The sequence below is a fragment of the Podarcis liolepis genome (assembly GCF_965112155.1).
Source record: "Podarcis liolepis genome assembly, chromosome: 8".
NCBI lineage: Eukaryota > Metazoa > Chordata > Lepidosauria > Squamata > Lacertidae > Podarcis > Podarcis liolepis.
In genome coordinates, this window is record NC_139560.1 from 87886107 (window position 1) to 87893276 (window position 7170).

A 7170-nucleotide genomic window follows, 5' to 3' on the forward strand; every position below is an offset into this window, starting at 1 on the left:
AGTTGGGACAATGTTGTCTAGGCCTATTAATGACAGCTGTACAGTCCCCCGTCTGAAAACAACAGTGTCTTTTTCTCCTCCTGCCCCCCCCAACTTGTTTTTGTGTGAAAGGAAGCATGGAGCTGGAAACCTCTGCCCAGGGCTTGAATACAAGGAGTTTGTTTGCATGTCCATTGTTCACTGCTGTCCTTTTGCTCACTGCGGCTGTCCTTGGCATTTCAAACTATTTGTGCATGGGGTGGGGGTGGGAGCCAATTGTGCATGCGCCGCTTTCAAGCTAGGCCAGGAAAGCTCATTCTACTGCATTGGGTGAACCGTTCCCTTCTTCCACCCACCCTCGCATAACCCACTTCATTGCAAGTTTTGTGCAGGAGGATGTTGTGTCTGGTGCAGATTATGGCAGACTAATAAAAGTGTCCCCTTCAGATTGTCCTGACGCCCTAAAAGCAGGCGTTGTGACAGAAAATGCACACACCTCATGTGTATAGTATTTTCTTTTCCTCTAGTAGCTCCACCTGAAAGTCCACCATGTATCTACCACATGGACATCTCCAGCGTAATGCTCAGTCTTGAAATCAATGCTGGAACTCGAAGCTGGGGCTCAAAATAACCAGGCCTAAAATTCCATATTCCCAATCAGAGCTGACTGGCAGTTGTCTGTGAGGATTCTGTGTTGTAGAAAAGGCATTCTGCACATGCTCAGAGGCATGTTCATACATCTGACACTTGAAAATCTCGACAGTTCAAATAATTAAACATTTGCACAGCTTGGTTTGCTCCTTTCACGTGCCTTTAAAAACAGTTTTGCCTGCAGAAATGTACCAGATAAAACTACTCCCATCACTCCTCTCCATGCCATGGGAAGCTTCACCCGACAATTTCTTTCCAACTCATATTATATGCAGTAAGTTCTTTATGTGTGGGTACATTTAAAAAGATGCCCGCCTGGCACCTGCACAGGGAAAAAGAGAAGCAAGCAAGCCCAGTAGAAAGTCTGGTGGGCGCAGGGCCACCGTGTGGCTCCACTCTCCGCTTTTTGATCAGTCTCCAAGAGCCAATCATAATCATCGAGAGTCCTGTGAAAGATCTGAATAATCACCATCATTTGTTCTGGCTGCAGCTTTGTCCTAGGAAGCTTTGGTGCAACCCGGAATCTTTGGTACCTAATCCGTCTGCAAGGGAAATCCTGCATCTGAACGGCCTTCGCACACACATCAGATGGGCTTCCTTTCTGCCCTCTGCAGGCATCCCCCCCCCCTTTCCACTTTTGCTCTGACACCCGGGGGGGGGGCATGGGCGTAGCCAGGGGGCAGGAGCCCCTCTAAATCAAGGAAGAAAATCTGATCACTTGCCTGACAGATATCTTGGTTTTGCCCCCCAACCTGAAGCCTGGTTACGCCCACGGGCGGGGAGCCTCAGGCCGAGGGGGTGCAAAGGCAGCCTTCCCCCCCCTCGCCCGCCCGGCGGGGCGCAGATGCCTGGATGCCGGATCGGGGCCGCGGAGGCGGAGGCGGAGGGTGGCTGGCTCGCTCGCTCGCCGCCTTGCGCTGCCTGGGAGGCTCCGCCGCGAGAGGCCTCCTGCATTTGCTCGGCTGCCTGCGAGAAAACCAGGCGGACGCAATTAGCCGGAGTTCAGACAACATCCCTGTAATTAGCAAGCCAGCTCCGAGCACAAGAAATGGAAATTAGTCACAGGATGCTCAATTAGCCCGTGCATCCATCAGGCGGCGCCGGGCCCCTCGGGGCCTTCCCTGCGCAGGCGGCGGCGGCGCGGAGCCTCGGCGCCTCGCAAGAAAGCGGGCCGTCCCTGGCGAGCAGGAGGCCGCGAGCGAGGAAGGAAGCGTTGCAAACCAGCGCATTACAAACGGGGCAGAATTGGGATTTGGTTCCTCGGGTGGGGGGAGGTTGGAAGCCCATTCGCGCCCCGGCCTGCCTGCCTGGTGCTGCTCTTTCTCTCCGTGTACAGCAGATAATAATTCCTTTCAAGGTTTTTCAAGATCCCTGCCTTGTTTTTTCCCTTAATTAGAAGCAGGAGTTGAAGAACTTATTTCCATCACCCCAATTTTTGCACTATTTTCCTGTCTGTGCAAGAGAGGAGAAGAGGAGGGGCGCTGCTTGAGGCAAGGCAGGAAATTGGACTGGAGCAACACATAACATAACATTTGCATCAAAATAATACGGCGGGCAAGAGAAAAATCACAATCGCATCACTCGGAAGGAAGGAACGGAATACAAATTAAAGGGAAGAATGTAAATGTTGTGCCATTAAGCTTCAATGGCCATTGGAAATGGTGCAAAAGCACAAAGGGGTTTCTTTTTTTATATGAGCATCATCCACTTTGATTATTCATACTTGTGTTTCTGCTTGAATTAAAGCAGGAGTGCTAGAGCCTGTTAAAGCAAAAATATTTGAATTGATAGTGAACTCTCACCTTTGCTTGCATCCATTTACTTTTCAAATGAATACCAGATAAGTTAGTGCATTTTCTAATCGGCCTGTTTTTCCAGTGAGTGCTGCCATTACATACCAATTTCTTTGAGAAGTGCCTCCTAAGAAACATTAAATACTTACAAATAAGGATGTGTCCATCACTTTCAGCCAGGCTGCAAGAGCTGCTTGAGCTCCAAGACTCAGACTTCTTTGCCCCCTTCTTGGAGGGCCTTGCTTCAGCCTCATTTGCATCTTCTTTCTGAGGAGGGGAAAGACATACGGACAATTGCTCCCTTTGGGGGGGGGTGTTGGTTGGTTTTGTTTCTTTTCACTGGCCCTGTGACCCAAACCGTAGCCTGGCATTCAGAATGGATTTGGGGAATCTTTTCCTGCTTAGAAAGAGCATTGCTATCTCTATGCTAGGAAAAGCTTAATCTGCTCAATTTCAGTGTGCCAAACTGCTGGTAAAATAATAACAGTCAGGGATTGGGGCCTGAGAGGGTGTCGAAATGGTAACCCACCTGCATGGGTCTGTCTTCAGAGCGGGGCAAGTTCAAAGTAGTTGGCGCTCACATTAACATGGCAAAATCCAGCAAGGAGGAGAATCCATGGCTCAGTGGCAGAGCCAGTGACAAAGGATCTTGGGTCGCAGTTGGACTGAAGAAGACTCCTACCTGAAGCCCCGGACAGCTCTGCCAGCTAGAGATGAAAACACTGGGCTGGATGGACCAGTGATCTGAATAAGTATTAGAGAGGTTTGTTTCTTTCCTGTGAAAGCCTCGAGTGAACAGGAGTATGGCGCTTATACGGGATAACTTAAGGGTAGATTGCATTCCTGACTATCTCCTACTTTGCCACTTGGGCAGACTGAGCACGTGTGTGTTTGTGCAATTACTCAAAAAGAATTCCAACTATGTTGTAACAAAAGGGGCAGGGAGCCCTTTCGCTCCCTTTCATGACTCTCAGCCTGGGTAAACCAGTGGTGCCATAGGTTCTCAGGCCGGCTGCCACAACCCCTGGGAGAGGCTCAGTAACAGTAGTAGCTTCTTGAGGGTCCAAACATATTGTTGCACAGCACCCCAAACTCAGAGTGGTATGAGATTCCAGGGGTTCCAGGCACTTACCTAGGATTTGTGTTTCCTTTGGGAATGAGAGATAGTGGAGACTATGGTGTGTCTTTATGATATATTTACACACACACACACACACAGAGAGAGAGAGAGCCTGAGCCTGTGATGGAGGGGTTCACAGCATCAACACCCCCAAGGGGTCTTGTTTCTCCCGCAGCTGCAGCCTTGGATTCAAACAGAAATCAAATGTTGCTCTGACTCTCTCTCCAGCTTGCTGCTTTACTTCTAGCTTACATCACTGCAACTCTCCCAACTCCCAACTCTGGCCTTTTGTCTTCCTAACAAATAGTGCGTTAGCAGGGCACCCATTTGCCATCTCGCACAGAGGCCAATGTCCTTTGTACCCCTTCATGACCCATCACATCAACAAGAAGCTAGCCTGGCTTATATTTTAACACTTGCTGGATCCAGGGGTTAGGAGGGTCTCTGCATACTGCCCCCCCCAACTCATAATAATATTCTTAGGAGGGGAAGCAGAGGGTGCATCCAACTTACCCCCCCCCCGAACCAAGATAGCTTGCCTTGCTCTGTCAAACCCCTTGCTCTGTTAAATTTTGTGTGAGGACAAAATTTTCTTTGCATCTGGCAGAAAAGCACCCAAGATTCCAACAGCCAAATTTTAGGAATTTTATTAAGAATAAAAAAGATACTAAAGATAAACAAAGCAAAATGTTGTTTGAAGAAAATAATAACAAACCGTTTAGTTCAAGTCTATACGATAACAGCTACAGTTGCATTCTGGAGCGTGGGTAAGCCCGCTCCACTCCTCCCAGCACCTGTTCTTCCCCCTTCCATCCCTTTTCAGGATGTCTTCACGATGTTTTGGGGCTACTTCCAGGCTCAATGCCATGCATGCCTGTGCGACTGTTTGTCATTCAGACATGCCTGAATCAGTTGTTGCCTGTATAAACCATATTTATATTTATTGTGTTAAGGATCAGTAATGAGAGCCAATAAACAAGCTCAAGCCTGACAAGATGGAGCTACTACTCTTGTAGGTTTTCTGCAGTGCAGCTAACCCTACATAACTGGGAAACTGATGGACCCTCCTTTATCACTGGGTGCCCAAGTAGCCTCCATATTCCACCAGCTGATAACCACCCTTCCTGGACAGAAATAGAGCAGTCATAGTTACCCATGCATGAGAAAAACAATAACCCTTTTTGATTTTTGCAATATGTTATACTAGTGGGAAGTGTCCTGCAGCTGCCCAGGAATTTGAGGAAAGAAAAACATATAGTGATTTTTTAATTGGATGGTGCAATGTGTGAGTTGTCAGGCTGCATGCACACACCCACACGCCCCAACCTAGGATTCTGACCTGGGGAAGACCTGATCCATCCCCGAATCAATTAGGTTTTTGTGGGAGCTAATATTGGGGTTGATTTGGTCTGCCATCTTAATTCAACGAGGCACCAAGTGACCAAATGTACATAGAAGAACACTGCCTCTACTTTGGGAACCCTTGAAACAATATCTCAAGAGACATCCAAATTGGCACAAGTTGGAACTATTTTGCCAAACTGGGCAACAACCCCTTGAGAACCATCCAATCTGGTGCAGTTTGGACCATCTGGTTTGTTCTGCCATCTTGATTCAACACGCTGGCCAGCATCCAAACATAAATGGAGATTGCTGCTTCCCCCTTGGTAACCCGCATACAGAGTTGGGTGACAATATCTAAATTGGCATTGGATGGAGCTCTTCTGCCAAATGGGCAACACTATCTTCAGGGAAATCCAAATTAGCAAGATTGGACCTGCCACATCCAAAATCAGGTGAAGTCGCACCAAAGTCATGTTTCTGTCTGCCACCTTGATTCAAAATGGCAGCCCGGTGTTGACAAAAACCACTGCCCCCACCTTGGGAACCCTCATGCCACTTAGCGATGATCCCTTTAGAGGCAGCCAAACCTACTGTATAGAGAACAGGTGGACAGGCAGGCAGACAAATCACTTTCCAAAACATATAGCAGATGCTGGGCTGACTTTGAAGACTACTCAGAAACTTCAGCTAGTACAAAATACAGCAGGACTAAGCTCATAAAACAAATCCTACCAGTCTTAAAATAATTGCACTGTCTCCTAGTCAGTTTCAGGCATAATTCAGAGTGCTGGTTTTAACAAATGGTTTGGGACTAGGATGTGTCATGGTTGAGACTTCTACCACAGGTTCCTGCCCACATGCTCAGATCATCAAAAGAAGCCATTCCGTGTACCTTTGCCATGGAGCTAATGATGAGGTGGATTGTGATGATAGCCAGAGGTCTTTTCAGTTGTAGCACCCAAGCTTTGAAAAGCTCACCTTAAAGAGCTTGCCTGGCACCAGATCACTTGTCCTTTCAGGACCAGGTGATGACCCTTTTAGGTGGCTAGGTTGCTGTTTCTATCTGAAATGCAACAGACATGTTTCTGAAGCTCTTCTGTTTTTATTATATTAATCTAACTGATGCTCTGTTATTCTTAAATTATGTTAGCCACTCGGAATGTCTTCAGGCTGAAGAGTAAGATAGAAACCTCCCAAATAAATTAATAATGAAACGGAGTTGCCAGTTTTTATTCTGCCTTTGCATCTGTACCTGTCATTATTAATATTTTTTTGCTCCCCAGGGAAGGGAGGAAAGTACAAAAGGGATGGATAGGGTTTTTTTTAAAAAAATGGAAATGGGGTGGGTGGGGGAAACAACTAAAGGGGTATTATTGTGGCCTTCACTATGCCTTTAGCAGCTGTGTGACATACTAAAATTAAGCAGATGGATTTCCCCCCATCCATTTATCTGTATGCTCAGAAATGATTCACCTGCTTAAATTTCTATGTGTCAGGCTACTGCTTGTAGCTTAAAAACAATTCTAGCTCACCATTTAATTGTGAAAAGCCAGACTGCTTGAGGATGGTCTTGCTGTTGGAGGAATTCATCAAAACAGCTCTTTTTGAAACAAAAAAGCAAGACAAATAAGCAATGAAAGGGAGAAAGAGAGGGAGACATAAGGAAATGAAGTTTCTGCTGCAGTTGGTGGTTCACATGAATCTTTGGCTGGCCTGTTCCTTTTCTTGTTTCCTTTATTGAAGGAATAATAGAAGTGTGTATTCCTAAGCACGCAGATGAGAACTTTGAGAATAATGCATATTCATCTAGAAAAATAAATAAATAGAAATTAATTGTAACAATGGTTTGATTTAAAACGCACCTGTGTTAAAGTAGTTTTTGCCACAGTTCATTCCTTCTGGGCTGCAAAAGAAGCTGGTCTAATGAATAGTATCCCTGTATGTGTCCAATGGGTTCTTTCATTCATTCTTTTAAGCTCAAAAATCAGTATCTCTTTTCTCAAGTTTTTTTTGTTAATTGTATTGCTTTACTGTTTTTCTGGGGTGCTGAATCGAAGCTGGTCTCTATTTGAAATTTCATAGAGAGTGTGGTGTTGTTGTTTTTACAGATGGCATTTACAGACTTAGATGACTTTTAAACTTCTGCAGTATTACCGGTAATAACCCCTTTCCCTTTCCTGGGTACAAGAGATAGCAGAGAAAGGAGAGCCATGGCTGACTTTCAGTCATAATAAATTTGGTAGCCTTTAATGTGCCCCAGAACAGTTTGCTTTCCCTACTTCA